This window comes from Thalassophryne amazonica, chromosome 6 (genome assembly GCF_902500255.1).
Source record: "Thalassophryne amazonica chromosome 6, fThaAma1.1, whole genome shotgun sequence".
Lineage (NCBI taxonomy): Eukaryota > Metazoa > Chordata > Actinopteri > Batrachoidiformes > Batrachoididae > Thalassophryne > Thalassophryne amazonica.
This window is the reverse complement of record NC_047108.1, coordinates 118,798,900-118,817,783: the sequence shown is the minus strand read 5'-3', so window position 1 is coordinate 118,817,783 and position 18,884 is coordinate 118,798,900. Positions and strand designations below refer to the sequence as shown.

The 18,884-nt window shown below is 40.1% G+C and overlaps 1 long non-coding RNA gene across 1 annotated transcript; it reads left to right on the top strand.

Annotated features, from left to right (window-relative positions):
* Positions 1–1,318: 1,318 nt before the first annotated feature.
* Positions 1,319–16,676, top strand: LOC117511727. The gene is made up of 3 exons (XR_004561058.1): positions 1,319–1,329; positions 12,335–12,344; positions 16,597–16,676. It is a non-coding gene; the product is annotated as an uncharacterized LOC117511727 (long non-coding RNA).
* Positions 16,677–18,884: the final 2,208 nt, after the last annotated feature.

Below are 18,884 nucleotides of genomic sequence, written 5' to 3'. Positions count from 1 at the left end.
CAAGTTCTGAGATTTTCAACTTAAAAATGCTCAGAGCAGCCGCACAAAAAAGCCAAAATACTATGGAAAAAAAAGGCAGCCGCATTTTATTGCAATTTGAGGGGGAAAAAAAACACTTCAGCTCAGGTGGAAAAAAATAAAATGCTCTATGGGCACGGGGACCTATGAATATTTTAAACGATACTGTTATGCTTAAATACGGTTTATCAATCAATCAATCAATCAATTTTTTTTATATAGCGCCAAATCACAACAAACAGTTGCCCCAAGGCGCTTTATATTGTAAGGCAAGGCCATACAATAATTATGTAAAACCCCAACGGTTAAAACGACCCCCTGTGAGCAAGCACTTGGCTACAGTGGGAAGGAAAAACTCCCTTTTAACAGGAAGAAACCTCCAGCAGAACCAGGCTCAGGGAGGGGCAGTCTTCTGCTGGGACTGGTTGTGGCTGAGGGAGAGAACCAGGAAAAAGACATGCTGTGGAGGGGAGCAGAGATCGATCACTAATGATTAAATGCAGAGTGGTGCATACAGAGCAAAAAGAGAAAGAAACAGTGCATCATGGGAACCCCCCAGCAGTCTACGTCTATAGCAGCATAACTAAGGGATGGTTCAGGGTCACCTGATCCAGCCCTAACTATAAGCTTTAGCAAAAAGGAAAGTTTTAAGCCTAATCTTAAAAGTAGAGAGGGTGTCTGTCTCCCTGATCTGAATTGGGAGCTGGTTCCACAGGAGAGGAGCCTGAAAGCTGAAGGCTCTGCCTCCCATTCTACTCTTACAAACCCTAGGAACTACAAGTAAGCCTGCAGTCTGAGAGCGAAGCGCTCTATTGGGGTGATATGGTACTACGAGGTCCCTAAGATAAGATGGGACCTGATTATTCAAAACCTTATAAGTAAGAAGAAGAATTTTAAATTCTATTCTAGAATTAACAGGAAGCCAATGAAGAGAGGCCAATATGGGTGAGATATGCTCTCTCCTTCCAGTCCCCGTCAGTACTCTAGCTGCAGCATTTTGAATTAACTGAAGGCTTTTTAGGGAACTTTTAGGACAACCTGATAATAATGAATTACAATAGTCCAGCCTAGAGGAAATAAATGCATGAATTAGTTTTTCAGCATCACTCTGAGACAAGACCTTTCTAATTTTAGAGATATTGCGTAAATGCAAAAAAGCAGTCCTACATATTTGTTTAATATGCGCTTTGAATGACATATCCTGATCAAAAATGACTCCAAGATTTCTCACAGTATTACTAGAGGTCAGGGTAATGCCATCCAGAGTAAGGATCTGGTTAGACACCATGTTTCTAAGATTTGTGGGGCCAAGTACAATAACTTCAGTTTTATCTGAGTTTAAAAGCAGGAAATTAGAGGTCATCCATGTCTTTATGTCTGTAAGACAATCCTGCAGTTTAGCTAATTGGTGTGTGTCCTCTGGCTTCATGGATAGATAAAGCTGGGTATCATCTGCGTAACAATGAAAATTTAAGCAATACCGTCTAATAATACTGCCTAAGGGAAGCATATATAAAGTGAATAAAATTGGTCCTAGCACAGAACCTTGTGGAACTCCATAATTAACTTTAGTCTGTGAAGAAGATTCCCCATTTACATGAACAAATTGTAATCTATTAGACAAATGTTGTGAAAGTGTAGGAACACGGACCCACAACAGGGGGCGCAATGAACGGACAATGGAGGAAGGTGAATAACAAGGTTTACTATTGTGAAACGAGCACAAGGAATACAACAATCACAATTTGGGGTCGAATCCGCTGGTGTCGTGTGGGCAGGCTCGAAGGTAGGAGACGTCCGTCTCAGTCGAACCGAAACCACCCAGATCTCCTCTGCCACCGAACCCTGGAAATACTGGAACCGCCAAGTCCCGAATTCCCAGGTGGCCACTGCCTCCGCTCGTCGGATCCGGTACTGCTGGCGGGAGAGAGCAACAACACAGGCGTGGATGCGACAGCACCCAGCAACGGAGAGGGGAGAAGCCGCCTCCACCTCCAGTTACAGTATGACAGGCAGGTGAGTACTTATCTAAGCAATTCAGCTGTCCTGAAAAGGTTTAACAAATCTGTTAGCTATGTAGTCAGAATATAAATGCAGAGAACGTTACCTTCGTCTAAAGGCGATATCTCGGCACTGAGGTGGAGACGCCGTCCTCCTGATATACCTCTGTGCTGAGTGGAACAGCTGTGTCCGGTGATGGGTGACAGCTGTCACCCAGGCTGCTCCCATAAGGCGGCAGCGCCCTCTGGTGCCTGGAGCCCGCACTCCAGGCAGGGCGCCCTCTGATGGTGGTGGGCCAGCAGTACCTCCTCTTCAGCGGCCCACACAACAGACAAATATGATTCAAACCACCGCAGCGCAGTGCCTTTAATACCTATGGCATGCTCTAATCTCTGTAATAAAATTTTATGGTCAACAGTATCAAAAGCAGCACTGAGGTCTAACAGAACAAGCACAGAGATGAGTCCACTGTCCGAGGCCATAAGAAGATCATTTGTAACCTTCACTAATGCTGTTTCTGTACTATGATGAATTCTAAAACCTGACTGAAACTCTTCAAATAGACCATTCCTCTGCAGATGATCAGTTAGCTGTTTTACAACTACCCTTTCAAGAATTTTTGAGAGAAAAGGAAGGTTGGAGATTGGCCTATAATTAGAATCCATCACAATCGAAATAGGTATGGAAAAAGGCAAAAATATAATTATTAGCTGTATATAGTATAGAGCTGCAGGCTCTAAAATTGAAGAGTTTCAAAATTGGACAGAGAAATTGTTTTCACAGATGGGTAATAAGCGAGTATTTGTCTGTGGAGATATAAACATTGATCTCTTAAACCTGTATCAGCATAAAGTAACTGAGGATTTCATTAACACTATGTACAGTCTAAATCTATATCCAAAAATTACTAGGCCTTCAAGGATAACTTCACATTCAGCTACTCTCATTGATAATATACTTACAAATGATATCGATACCAAAACACTAAGCAGCTTATTAATCAATGATATTAGTGACCAATTACCAATTTTTATAGTAACTGATTTGAAGTGTAATAAAAAAATGTACTGAGGAAATACAATATTGCAAGCGTCTGCAATCTGAAGAAGCTATCACTGCCTTTAAAAATGATTTACTTTTACAGGATTGGAATCCCATTTACAAAAAGCAAGATGCGAATTTAGTATATTCCGAATTTGAAAACATATTTCTCAATATATACAACAAAAATTGTCCAATTATACAGTATCATAAAAATAATAACTATAAAGCTAACCCATGGATAACAAAAGGTCTTCAAAGGGCTTGTAAAAAGAAAAATATGCTATACAGAGAATTGATTAAAAGTAAATCAAGAGAGGCAGAGGTTAAATATAAGGATTATAAAAATAAACTAACAACTATTAGGTGGAACTGTAAAAAATCATACTTTGGAAAAATACTAAAGCATATTAAAAACAATATAAAGGAAACATGGAAAATACTGAATAGTATTATAGCAAATAAACTCAAATCAAATAACTATCCAACATACTTTACTTATGACAACAAAGACAAATATAACATGAGCCAAGTAGTGAATAGCTTCAGTAATTTTTTTGCTAATGTTGGGCCAGATCTGGCAGCTAAAATCCCACACAGTCCATGGGAAAATCAGAAATTAATCGCCAGAAATCCGCATACGTTTCTCAGCCCAGTAGATGAAAGGGAAATTATTAACATAGTTAGTACATGTAAAAGTAAAAAGTCAACGGATCATAATGAGGTACATATGTCCTTAGTAAAGCAAATAATTACTGAAATCACAGAACCATTATCATATATTTTTAACAAATCATTTCAAACTGGAATTGTTCCTAACAGTATGAAAGTGGCAAAAGTGATACCTTTATTCAAATCTGGCAGCAAGCATCTTTTTACTAACTACAGGACTGTGTCTCTATTGTCACAATTTTCAAAGGTACTGGAAAAACTTTACAACAGCAGACTGGATAAATTTATAGATCGACACAACTTGCTTGATGAAAGTCAATATGGCTTTAGAGCGAAACGGTCCTCTGCACTGGCTTTGCTCGATTCCATAGAAGAGATTAATTAAACATGTGGACCAAAAGGAAATTGTAGCAGGTTTATTTATTGATCTAAGAAAGGCTTTTGATACAATTGATCACAATATATTATTTCAAAAGTTGGAACTGTATGGGATCAGAGGGGTTGCTCTGAGTTGGATTAAAAGCTACTTACAAAACCGGAAGCAGTTTGTTAAACTCGGGGAATACTGTTCTTCATGTCTGGACATCATTTGTGGGCTTCCACAGGATTCTGCGTTGGGCCCAAAACTATTTATTTTATATATTAATGATTTATGTAAAGTTTCAGATGTGGTTAAAGCTGTTCTCTTTGCAGATGACACAAACCTGTTTTGCTCAGGGGAAAATCTGCAACAATTATTATCTGATTTAGGAACTGAAATGATAAAGTTAAAGAGATGGTTTGATATTAACAAATTATCATTAAATTTGTCTAAAACTAAATTAATGTTATTTGGAAATTATAAAAAAGACATACAAATTCAGTTAAATATACATGGGGTAAACATAGAACATGTCAAAGAGAATAAGTTTTTAGGTGTCATTATTGATGAAAAAATTAATTGGAAAGCTCATATTCAGCATATTCAAAGGAAGGCATCAATGAGTATTGCAGTATTATATAAAGTAAAGCATGTTCTTGATTGCAGAGCACTACATACTTTGTATTGTTCATTGGTTCAAAAAAAGCATTAAAAACAATTCATAATGCAGGTTATCAAGACCACAACCAACCCATTGTTCATTAAATCTCAAATATTAAAACTTAATGATGTGATCTTGTTCAAGACTGTTCAATTAATGTACAAAGTAAAAAATAAACAAGTGCCATTTAGAATTCAAGAATATTTTACTGAGAGAGAGGGAAAATATAATTTATGGGGCTTGTATCATTTTAAAATTGCTGGTGCTCGGACAAACAGGAAATGTTTCTGTGTCTCCATGTGTGGCCCTAGAATATGGAATAACCTGACGGATGAACTCAAACGATGTCCAAATATCAATCAGTTTAAAAAGCAATATAAAGAAATGATGTTTTCAAGATATGTATCTGCTGAAGTAGGTTGAGTTTGGTGTGTAGCCAGTTGTAATTGTAAATTTGTTCGGTATCACTCGGATTTTGTCCTTTAAGTTGAAGTGATTGAAGTGGTTGAAAATGGGAGTGGGAATAGTTGTTGTTGTTTTTTTCTTTACTTTTTCTTTACTTTGGTTAAAGGGGTAGGTGTTAATAAGCTTTGCTTCCGCCTACACCCTTTCAGGCACACAGATGCATTGTCAATCCATTTTCTTTATCAATCCATTTTCTTGCATTGGCAGTCCATTTTCTTATTCAGTGTCAATCCATCTTCTTTCGTGGTAAGTTTTGTTTGTTGTTGTTTTGTGTTTGTGTGTGTGTGTGCTGTATAAATTCATTCCTTTATTCATTCATTCATATGGTGGTCACTAGATATGTTCATGATGATGCGATTTGAGTTTGTGTTGTGTTAAATGTGTTTCTAGAATGGCCCAAGCAGAAGGTCACCCCTTAGAGTCTGGTCTGCTTGAGGTTTCTTCCTCAATACATGAGAGGGAGTTTTTCCTTACCACTGTCGCCTGTGTGCTTGCTCTGGGGGTTGGTAATGAGGGTGGGCGTTTATAAGCTTTGCTTCTGCTCACCCCTTTTGGTCACGCATGTCACTGTGGAATTGTCTTGTGTATCAGTTTTTTGTTATTGTTGAGTCTGTGTGCCAAATAAATTCATTCATTCATTCATTCATTCACAGATAGTCCAAACTATACCTTTTTGGAATATCTGAGATCAGACAAATACTGTGGTATAGTTTTCAATATGACTAGAGCATCTTTAAATTTTGACCCCTGTGTAACCGTTCAACTGACGCCAGTTTTTTTCTTTATATTTAATAGGCCCCAGGTAGGCACCTGGGGCCTATTAAATATTCAAGTGGCCAATTGGTTTGTTCAAAAGAGTAATGTCTAATGGTCCGGTCACACGGCATATGATGATTCCTGAATGAAAGTAAAAAAATAAAAAGTCATAAATCGATGAGAAAAGGCGGACGAATGCGCTTTATCGCCGAATAGTCTGGGAATCAAGAGCACAAAAAGAACGAAAGGGGAACAAAACAAAACCGAAGGTAACGTTGATCTCCACGCTTTAAACGAAATGCGCCTGGAGCCATAGCTGGAGCAGTGTGTGTCTGCATCTCTGCGTTCCAGGACTCTGCACTAGGATGGAGCTCTGTAGCACCTGAGTCCTGGAGAAGCTGCAAACAGAAGCGGGTGATCCAACACACTGTGGAGATGTGTGCGCACGTTGGTGGATCCACCTGACCTAGTTCCTCATTCAGAACTAAAGAGGGATCATCTCCTTCATCATCAGAATCCTCACTGTCTGGTTCAGATTCTGACGACACACTGCATGCTCTGTCTTGCTCCAATAATAAGATAAGATGCCTCATTTTTACAAAAAAAAAAAAAAAAACACCACCACACTAAACACACACGCTAAATACCCCACCAAAAAAAAATACACCCTGCAAACACGCCAAATATTTCTCAAATATCTCAAATACCAAAACTCTAATCATTGTCTGTACACCCGAAATGTGATGAGATGGGGGGGGGACAGGAGGGAGAGAGGGAAAGAGAGAGGGAGAGACAGAGAGAGAGAGAGAAAGAGAGCGAGAGAGAGAAGATTGCGCTGTCTTTCTCTGCCTTTTTTTCAAAATGCTGGTGTTTCTGATCACAGGCGCTGCGGCTGTGTGTTCATGCAGTCAGTCGCGCACGTGCGCAGGGGTTCGATTACCAGTTTACTCACACACGCATTGGCGCGTGTACGTGTACACACACGCACTCGCTTCACCTTCTCTCCAGCTGATTCACTCTGAATGAATGCATTCAGTGTGCGGATGTGTTGTGGCACATGCGCACGTACATGCACGCACAAAAGAACTGCCTCGTACATGATTTAGCAATTCAAATGTTCAAAACATTTTGCAGCCATTTGCGATCACACTGGGTTTTCTGTTTTTATAGGCCACACCTCTGTGGATTAAAGCTGTTGACACACGAAAGTCCGCTGCTGCTGAAAGTTTTTCCACACTTGAAAGTCAAGCTTCTGTAAACTGCCACCTGGTTTGCACAAACAGAGGCGCAGTTCGCTCTGACAGATCACAGCAGACAACACAAAATATTATTAAGCCCCTTTCACAACGGGTCTGCTTCAAGCAGAGAAGCTTGAGGAGGTGAGAATGCAGAGGAGTTGCAGCCAGACTGTGTGCACTCTGATTTTTCTTCTAGTTTATATTTCTTCTTGTGCAGCGCTGCAGGTCTTCACTCTAATTTCTGTTATAGTTCCTCATTCTTCCTGTAACCGCGGAGCTGCAGCCGGCACGTGCATGCACGCTGGCAAACCCTCCATGAGTGGACGTGGAGATATGCACATGTCCTGTCTCTGGCAATCAGTCTATGAGCAGGACTTATGGACTTTACGTCATGTCGGCCCTCAGCTCCACAGAAACGAAGCTGATCACACTCCTGCAAAGCCCCCCTGTTGCAAATAAATACACAGAGATCAAGGATCGTGTCGGCACTCAGCAGCTACACGGAAATGCAGCTGATTGTGCTCCTGCAAAGCCCCTCCACTGCGAACAAATGGTATGAGAGATTGAGGATCACTTCCTCAAAACTTTTGAATTGTCAGACTGAAAGGGCCAGCAGGGTCTTCTCTCTGCATGGGCTGGAGGACGGTAAGCCCTTCAGAGTTCATGGACAGAATGCTGCAGCTCTGGCTGGATGTTTTGTGCAGGAAGTCCCTCCTCAGGTGTGTGCAGCACTGAAACAACACCACAATCACAGACATCTGTGCGCTGGCGGAAGAGGCCAACAAATTCTTCCTGGCCAGCCAGCACCACAGCATGATCGCAGCAGCACTCGCCACATCACACGCAGCGGCAGGAGCCCCACACTGCACACACACCAGCTCTGCCGCGGAGGAGCTGCATCTCTCCTCCACAACTGGCTTCTGTACTATGTGAAAACATTCAGCTGGTCGAATGAAGTCAAACTAAATGCTAACATTATAAAAACTAAGCAAATGATAAGAAACCATCAAGAACGACAGCAAAATTGAGGTTTTCGGCAGCATTCGTTCAAATTTTTGACAGTTTAAAAATCCTGACAAAGCGCCAGTTGCAGGAATGAAGCTGCAGGAAGGTTAAACGATGCCAATGAAAATCAACGAAAGTTGACTTGACAGATTTCTTGTTTTGTTTGGGCTTTGTTGCCCTTCGTTAAGTGCCGTGTGATCAGGACTTAAGAGGTATTTGTGCCAAATTTGGTGCTTTTATCACCATTTGCAGGATTCCTCTGTAAATTGTCTGTTTTCTGCTACGCTATGTATGCTTACTACTTTTTAAAACTTTATAAAGACATACATCTAACCTCATGATAACAGTATAAAGTTTTTAACAAGCTCGTTCTCACTGACACCCAGTGCAAATACCATAATTGAATCAAAAATTTCTTATCTAATATTTATTTGGTACAGAGAGATCTCCATCGTATTCCCACCTGAAAGAATATGTGCTGTTTTAAAACAGTGTGACAGACTGTTCTTAACCTTTTCAGAACATTTTATTGTCAGGATACAGGATTTCTTTTCACTTTTTAAAAAACTTTCAGGAGAGAGCATTTTGGGTGTTGTGGAGTTATGTTGTCACGATTCTGTCCTCTCTGTGCAATTCCTGTTTTATGTTGATGTTCACCTTCCTTGTGTATTTTTGTAGCTTTCTTCCTGTGTGGCCCCTCAGCAGTCTCTTATTACCCTGATAACCTCTCCGCTTATATACAGTATTGTGCAAAAGTTTTAGGCATCCCAAAGTTATAATGAAAGTATCATTTGATGCCCCTCACCCCCTTTTGTAAAATGTCAACACAAAATCAGTTCTGTTAAAAGTGAATACGTGAGCTATACTTTTTTATTCCATAACTAGAAGCACTCGGAGAGCGCAAACCTCCGCCAAGGCCATATGGTCACTGACGTCACATGAAATACCCTTTGGCAAAGAGACTTATTCCACATCGTTTCGCGCATCTACCGTCATGTTTCAGATTCAGTGGTTAATCCTCTGGGGTCCGAGGGCATTTTTTGGACAGTTCACTCACCTGGCATAAATGTTTTATTTTATTATTGCTGTTCAGCTCTCCCTGCATCCCACAATCAAGTTTTATGTCTCTTTTTTTCAAGACAACCTGTAGTTTCAAAATATATATGCTATAGTTGTGTTTTATAAAGCGGAAAATAATTTTCCACACACATTTATTCAAAACACACAGCAAACTATAATAAACAATTGTTTTGACACTTTATAAAGGTAATTTGGGCTCTTGTGTGAAAGTCTGTACAACAAAAAGGTTCAAACAATAAACACAAATGAACATTTTGAACAATATATACAAAATGGTCTATGCGTTTTGTTTGTCTTCATCTCAAAGCAATTTCTGTCTGCTGTTACACAAATGCCACATCACAAACGTCTCCTATGAAGTTGACTGTGTGTTTCTCTCCTGCTCTGAAAGCAACATTCACACTTTGAGGCTCATTCAGTTTGAGGAGTAATCCCTCCCCCCTTGCTCCATTGATATGGTAAACAGTGCTTTACGCCGGAGTGAGAGAGCTTGCCACAGGCTTATCCAGTAACATTCACAGGAAAACTAGTCGAGCAGTCCTGATACTCACACACTCTGTTTGAGCATGTGAGATTGTACGAGAGGCTCTCTGTCTGCTCCGTCTGCTCACTTTCACTTTCGCTGTGTGTAATGGCGCAGGGCGCATTGGAGCAGCCAGGGGGCTATTCAAATGGGCCAACTAGTAACACATCACTCCTAAAAACAATCTTTGGTGTGTCACGTGAGGTGAATCTGCCCTACGATTGGATTTTGAAAAACCATGTGATGGTGAACCAATTTCGATTGGACACATTGCTCACATCATCACACAGCTTCTAAGAGGAGTACAAAGATGGTGGACGGTGGCTCGAAAGTCAGCGGAGTTAACTTTTCAGTAAAAAAAAAAAAGTATGTTTCTATCTCATATCATTAAAAAGTTATTTATAATTTAGTAAAGCTTGGTCTCAACCATCGTATACGACGGCGTCGGCCCCAGAGGGTTAAACTCTTAGATCTAATTTTTGTTCAGCATTTATGACCTGTCTTCATGAAGTTAGATGCAAAACTGTTGAAATTGGCCCTATCCTGCAAAGATAAAGAATCTTTAAAAAAAATTACTGGATCTGGATCGTGTTCCAGATCATTACCAAAATTTAATGACTTCTAAGTTAGGCCAAGATACACCCCTGGTAAAAATTTCATTGAAATCCGATTTTTTTAGTAATACTGCTAACAACCAACCAACCAACAAACAAATGGACGCGACTGAAAACATAACCTCCTTGGCAGAGGTAATAATAACAATAATAATTTATTTGTAAGTGTACTGTCAAGTATAATAGGACATAAACACATTTGCAAATAATCATGCAACATTAAAATGACTGGAAAACACAATTACTCATACTTTAAGTCCTGTTTTTCTTAAAACTAGTGCAGTGCCTATAGGAAGTTTGTATATAGAAAACTGGGAGCTTAAATAGATTTCTCATGCATGGTCGTATGAGGCTGTGTTTGAAAGTGGGATATAAAATGAGGTGTACTTATGTTATATTATTTGACTATAGTATTTCATATTGTTTAAAAAAATCAGTTTTATTATCAATTATATGAAAATAAAAGGAATCCTATTAAGCATTTTATTGGAAGAGAGTCAGACAAAATCAAACAGAACATTTAGAATATTAGCTTTCCAGAGCTCTCCAAGTTCTCTCATCCTATCCTTGACAACCTTTGCTGTCTGGCCCTGGTTCTGCATCCTAGCCTGCTCCCTAGCACTCTCCTGCCTCGTATAATGACTTTCTTTATTTTTACCACCTGCCTGTTGTATGGACTCTCCTTTGTATTTAATCCTTCGTGGGTTTGGCTGTTTCTCAGAGTCTCACCAACGTTTGTTCGATGACCTTGAATAAAGAACTTTGTACTCACCTACCCGTGTCTCCCTGCAGAGGGCTCCCTGACTGTACTCCAGCCAAGCCCAATCCAGTCAGGTCTCAGGATAAAACTGGAGTTGCATCAGGAAGGGCATCCAATGTAAACGTTGTGCCAAATCCCAGTGCTGTGTTCGGTGTAGTAACCCTAAAAAACAACAACAACAAAACGGGAGCAGCCGCAAGGCAAGCGACATTACATATATACTCCAATGAGTGCTCTTCTAGTTTTTTTTGTCTGTTAGCAGAAGAAAAAAAAATTCATGACTGAGTTTCATGATAGTCATTGGAAATGATCATTTATAAAGGAGGATAAACCCAGTCAATGTTGGCTCTGATCCTGATTGAAATAGGGTTTCGGTCAGACCATTACTGGGAACATGCACCACTGCAACACGTCACCACATTCAGCCCACCATGGACACTCTTTGGGTCCTGGATAGTAACCACTCAGGCAGACAATCCGTCCTGGTGCATCCCCACCTCTTGAAAATAACCAGCCATCTGAAACGTGGGTGTCTCTGTGTTCTTTTCAGTTGCCAGGGTCCAAAACACTGAGGCACCTGTATGCTGAATGATGTCCAGAGAAGCATACCAAATGGACAACATGTCGAAGCTTTGTTTATTACGCAAGTGGTACACCTCACATGAGCATCCCTCAGTAACTTGCTTGCCTCTACTGGTGGTTGGCTCTTACTGCGGTATTGTATCACTTCCTGTTCCGGAGCACAGCGGTGTTTTGCTGTATCTGTTAGCTGTTTAATCTGCGCAGTTAGATTGATCTAGTTACCTAGATAATGATTTGTTTCACAGTGTTATCTTCACGTGCCTTAACTAAAGCACTCCCTCTGCTGAATCACCTCTAAATTATTTACACATTATTCACTTTGTGTGTTTTTAGGAATCCGCTAGCTTAGCGCAGCTACTAGCTCTTAGCCGGTTTAGCATGGCGGCTTCTCCTGTCTCTCCCGCACTTTTCTGCTCTGGGTGTGAAATGTTTAGTTATTCCTCTGCCTCCTTTAGCAGTAATGGTACTTGTAATAAGTGTAGCTTATTCGTAGCTTTGGAGGCCAGGCTGGGCGAATTGGAGACTCGGCTCCGCACCGTGGAAAATTCTACAGCTAGCCAGGCCCCTGTAGTCAGTGCGGACCAAGGTAGCTTAGCCGCCGTTAGTTTCCCTCTGGCAGATCCCGAGCAGCCGGGAAAGCAGGCCGACTGGGTGACTGTGAGGAGGAAGCGTAGCCCTAAACAGAAGCCCCGTGTACACCGCCAACCCGTTCACATTTCTAACCGTTTTTTCCCACTCGGCGACACACCCGCCGAGGAACAAACTCTGGTTATTGGCGACTCTGTTTTGAGAAATGTGAAGTTAGCGACACCAGCAACCATAGTCAATTGTCTTCCGGGGGCCAGAGCAGGCGACATTGAAGGAAATTTGAAACTGCTGGCTAAGGCTAAGCGTAAATTTGGTAAGATTGTAATTCACGTCGGCAGTAATAACACCCGGTTACGCCAATCGGAGGTCACTAAAATTAACATTGAATCGGTGTGTAACTTTGCAAAAACAATGTCGGACTCTGTAGCTTTCTCTGGGCCCCTCCCCAATCGGACCGGGAGTGACATGTTTAGCCGCATGTTCTCCTTGAATTGCTGGCTGTCTGAGTGGTGTCCAAAAAATGAGGTGGGCTTCATAGATAATTGGCAAAGCTTCTGGGGAAAACCTGGTCTTGTTAGGAGAGACGGCATCCATCCCACTTTGGATGGAGCAGCTCTCATTTCTAGAAATCTGGCCAATTTTCTTAAATCCTCCAAACTGTGACTATCCAGGGTTGGGACCAGGAAGCAGAGTTGTAGTCTTACACACCTCTCTGCAGCTTCTCTCCCCCTGCCATCCCCTCATTACCCCATCCCTGTAGAGACGGTGCCTGCTCCCAGACCACCAGTAACCAGCAAAAATCTATTTAAGAATAAAAATTCAAAAAGAAAAAATAATATAGCACCTTCAACTGCACCACAGACTAAAACAGTTAAATGTGGTCTATTAAACATTAGGTCTCTCTCTTCTAAGTCCCTGTTAGTAAATTATATAATAATTGATCAACATATTGATTTATTCTGTCTTACAGAAACCTGGTTACAGCAGGATGAATATGTTAGCTTAAATGAGTCAACACCCCCGAGTCACACTAACTGCCAGAATGCTCGTAGCACGGGCCGAGGCGGAGGATTAGCAGCAATCTTCCATTCCAGCTTATTAATTAATCAAAAACCCAAACAGAGCTTTAATTCATTTGAAAGCTTGACTCTTAGTCTTGTCCATCCAAATTGGAAGTCCCAAAAACCAGTTTTATTTGTTGTTATCTATCGTCCTCCTGGTCGTTACTGTGAGTTTCTCTGTGAATTTTCAGAACTTTTGTCTGACTTAGTGCTTAGCTCAGATAAGATAATTATAGGGGGCGATTTTAACATCCACACAGATGCTGAGAATGACAGCCTCAACACTGCATTTAATCTATTATTAGACTCAATTGGCTTTGCTCAAAATGTAAATGAGTCCACCCACCACTTTAATCATATCTTAGATCTTGTTCTGACTTATGGTATGGAAATTGAAGACTTAACAGTATTCCCTGAAAACTCCCTTCTGTCTGATCATTTCTTAATAACATTTACATTTACTCTGATGGACTACCCAGCAGTGGGGAATAAGTTTCATTACACTAGAAGTCTTTCAGAAAGTGCTGTAACTAGGTTTAAGGATATGATTCCTTCTTTATGTTCTCTAATGCCATATACCAACACAGTGCAGAGTAGCTACCTAAACTCTGTAAGTGAGATAGAGTATCTCGTCAATAGTTTTACATCCTCACTGAAGACAACTTTGGATGCTGTAGCTCCTCTGAAAAAGAGAGCTTTAAATCAGAAGTGCCTGACTCCATGGTATAACTCACAAACTCGCAGCTTAAAGCAGATAACCCGTAAGTTGGAGAGGAAATGGCGTCTCACTAATTTAGAAGATCTTCACTTAGCCTGGAAAAAGAGTCTGTTGCTCTATAAAAAGCCCTCCGTAAAGCTAGGACATCTTACTACTCATCACTAATTGAAGAAAATAAGAACAACCCCAGGTTTCTTTTCAGCACTGTAGCCAGGCTGACAAAGAGTCAGAGCTCTATTGAGCCGAGTATTCCTTTAACTTTAACTAGTAATGACTTCATGACTTTCTTTGCTAATAAAATTTTAACTATTAGTGAAAAAATTACTCATAACCATCCCAAAGACGTATCGTTATCTTTGGCTGCTTTCAGTGATGCCGGTATTTGGTTAGACTCTTTCTCTCAGATTGTTCTGTCTGAGTTATTTTCATTAGTTACTTCATCCAAACCATCAACATGTCTATTAGACCCCATTCCTACCAGGCTGCTCAAGGAAGCCCTACCATTATTTAATGCTTTGATCTTAAATATGATCAATCTATCTTTATTAGTTGGCTATGTACCACAGGCTAAAAGAGGCTAAGAGTTTCAGTCAGGTTTTAGAATTCATCATAGTACAGAAACAGCATTAGTGAAGGTTACAAATGATCTTCTTATGGCCTCAGACAGTGGACTCATCTCTGTGCTTGTTCTGTTAGACCTCAGTGCTGCTTTTGATACTGCTGACCATAAAATTTTATTACAGAGATTAGAGCATGCCATTGGTATTAAAGGCACTGCGCTGCGGTGGTTTGAATCATATTTATCTAATAGATTACAATTTGTTCATGTAAATGGGGAATCTTCTTCACAGACTAAGGTTAATTATGGAGTTCCACAAGGTTCTGTGCTAGGACCAATTTTATTCACTTTATACATGCTTCCCTTAGGCAGTATTATTAGACGGCATTGCTTAAATTTTCATTGTTACGCAGCTTTATCTATCCATGAAGCCAGAGGACACACACCAATTAGCTAAACTGCAGGATTGTCTTACAGACATAAGGACATGGATGACCTCTAATTTCCTGCTTTTAAACTCAGATAAAACTGAAGTTATTGTACTTGGCCCCACAAATCTTAGAAACATGGTGTCTAACCAGATCCTTACTCTGGATGGCATTACCCTGACCTCTAGTAATACTGTGAGAAATCTTGGAGTCATTTTTGATCAGGATATGTCATTCAAAGCGCATATTAAACAAATATGTAAGACTGCTTTTTTGCATTTACGCAATATCTCTAAAATTAGAAAGGTCTTGTCTCAGAGTGATGCTGAAAAACTAATTCATGCATTTATTTCCTCTAGGCTGGACTATTGTAATTCATTATTATCAGGTTGTCCTAAAAGTTCCCTGAAAAGCCTTCAGTTAATTCAAAATGCTGCAGCTAGAGTACTGACGGGGACTAGAAGGAGAGAGCATATCTCACCCATATTGGCCTCTCTTCATTGGCTTCCTGTTAATTCTAGAATAGAATTTAAAATTCTTCTTCTTACTTATAAGGTTTTGAATAATCAGGTCCTTTCTTATCTTAGGGACCTCATAGTACCATATCACCCCAATAGAGCGCTTCGCTCTCAGACTGCAGGCTTGCTTGTAGTTCCTAGGGTTTGTAAGAGTAGAATGGGAGGCAGAGCCTTCAGCTTTCAGGCTCCTCTCCTGTGGAACCAGCTCCCAATTCAGATCAGGGAGACAGACACCCTCTTTACTTTTAAGATTAGGCTTAAAACTTTCCTTTTTGCTAAAGCTTATAGTTAGGGCCGGATCAGGTGACCCTGAACCATCCCTTAGTTATGCTGCTATAGACTTAGACTGCTGGGGGGTTCCCATGATGCACTGAGTGTTTCTTTCTCTTTTTGCTCTGTATGCACCACTCTGCATTTAATCATTAGTGATTGATCTCTGCTCCCCTCCACAGCATGTCTTTTTCCTGGTTCTCTCCCTCAGCCCCAACCAGTCCCAGCAGAAGACTGCCCCTCCCTGAGCCTGGTTCTGCTGGAGGTTTCTTCCTGTTAAAAGGGAGTTTTTCCTTCCCACTGTTGCCAAGTGCTTGCTCACAGGGGGTCGTTTTGACCATTGGGGTTTTTACGTAATTATTGTATGGCTTTGCCTTACAATATAAAGCGCCTTGGGGCAACTGTTTGTTGTGATTTGGCGCTATATAAATAAAATTGATTGATTGATTGATTGATAACTGTTCATTTGACACAAAGTCATTCTTGTGCTACCCAAGGATTCTCAGAAGAGTCGTGGTACCAAAGACATCCAATTGTTGCCTTAGATCACTAGTTGGCATCCAAATCTCACAATCATGCAGAAAGTGAGGAACCACCAGGACCAGGATGAATTGTACCATGTGTGTGTTCGTGTTCCCACCTGGACGCTGTTATTCTCAATCTGCTAACATCCTGAGAGCTGTAAATAAAGACTATTTGAACTTCCATCTGTGTTGTTTTCTGCTCAGGGGTCTCCAGCTGTACAATAGCCATTACATCAATATTCCTGCATTTGGGTATTACATGGAATGAGGACTGGGATCAAAGAGTTAATAATCACTTTAATGTTTTGAGTTTATGTTTTGATCACTTTAATCAGTAACTGAAAGATTAACGCACATTGTTGAAAGTTGAAGTTTATGTGTCACAAATGATTTCCCATAAATGCAGTTTTGTTTCAAAAGACATCCAATGACATTTGCTGGATTTGAACATTCTGTACTGTTCATCAGTGGCTTTTTATTGTGTTCATTACTGATTAGTTAATGCCACTAATATCAAAGCATGGTTTTTATACAGCTACTGGATAACAGTATATAGTTCTTATGAGGGCACTCATAATCCACTATGCACAAAAGCAGCACATCTGACTAGTAGTTTCTACCCAAAGCAGTTGTTTTTATACTCAGGACACATTTTCCTACAATACCAAATGTACTAATTTGCTATCATGCATCACAAGAAGGTATTTGCACTTTAAACTACCTAACACCAAGTCTAAAGTCTAATGCAGTGATATTTTAAGACTACAGTATTCAGATGTGCCTTATACAAGTACACTCATAATATGAATATGAACCCAATGCGGTTTCATGGTATGGTGGATGTGGTGATGTGACACCATTGCATGCTCTTGGACTCTACCCAACCCTGACAAAACAACTCATTGAGTCTGAGGAATGACAATTTGGAAATACATTTATAATGGTCTCTTCAAAAGTATCTGAGTACTATACTTTCTAAATGTCAGCCATAGCTGTAATATTTACTATCTATCTATCTATCTATCTATCTATCTATCTATCTATCTATCTATCTATCTATCTATCTATCTATCTATCTATCTATCTATCTATCTATCTATCTATCTATCTATCTATCTATCTATCTATCTATCTATCTATCTATCTATCTATCTATCTATCTATCTATCTATCTATCTATCTATCTATCTATCTATCTATCTATCTATCTATCTATCTATCTATCTATCTATCTATCTATCTATCTATCATTTTTTTTATATAGCGCCAAATCACAACAAATATATATATATATATATGAATTTATTATTTGTTTTATTGACTGGACAAAGGAATTTTTTCTGAAGTGCAGTCTGTTCTGAAATGGAAATGAGGCTTTTTAAATATGTCTACATATCAGCACCAGTAACTTTTCCATTTTTACCATACATGTGGACATGTGGATATGGTTAGCATTGCTTACTAGAAAGGAATGAAATGTCTGATACTTTTAGGATTATACTGAAATTTCCTTTAAAGGAAAAGTCAGCAGAAGACTGTCATAGGTAGATTCTGTTTGAAAAATGACCAGTGTGTGCAACGGTAAATACAGATACATATCTGCAGGGGACATGGCATCAAGGGTCTTGATACCAACTGATACAAAAAGTTAATAAGAAAGATCATATCTGAGGTCAGAGTGGAACTGCAAAAGATGACATACAAGATCAATTCCACCCTCAGTGCCTTTGCCCAATCCTCAACCAAATTTACACCCCCCCCCCCCCCCCCCCCCCCCCCCCAAAGACGGAAGCACTATTGGCTTCATGCATACTTTCAACTAATACTTCTTTCATCTTTCCAAAGTTTAGCATAATCCTGAGATTCCCACCCAATTTCCCTTCAAATAACTGTTAAGACTTGTTCATACACCTTACTGACATGATGCAGATACAAATGTTGGCAGTGTCAGTGTCAACTCCACGGTGTGAGTGACACATTCTAAAATATTTCTCATAGTTGTTGGATAACCGATCTGATACATCGGGCTGACAAGGCTTGAATAACTGAAAACAAGACTCAAGCATCAGAGGCATCTGCATTTTGCTATTTCAGATACCTAGAGTGCTTACACTGAACTCAAAAAACTCTCAATCTCACACTCACCATCCATTATAGAGTATAACCAAACACTGAGGCCAGCACTATACACTGTTTGTGTGCGTCACCAAGTGCTGCATTAGTATTTGATAAACAGTGTCTAAAGCCAAAGGGTTTTCATTGTGCATGCACCATAGATCATTTAACGCGCACGCACATGAGCGTGCACTCAAAACATGCATAGACACAAGGCACCGGCCGATTTGATTTGAGCCTGCTGTACCACATAGTAATGAAGTGCATCCTCATAAGTCAGGCAGACGTTAAAGAAGAGGCTTCCTGAGATCAGCTGAAAAGACCAA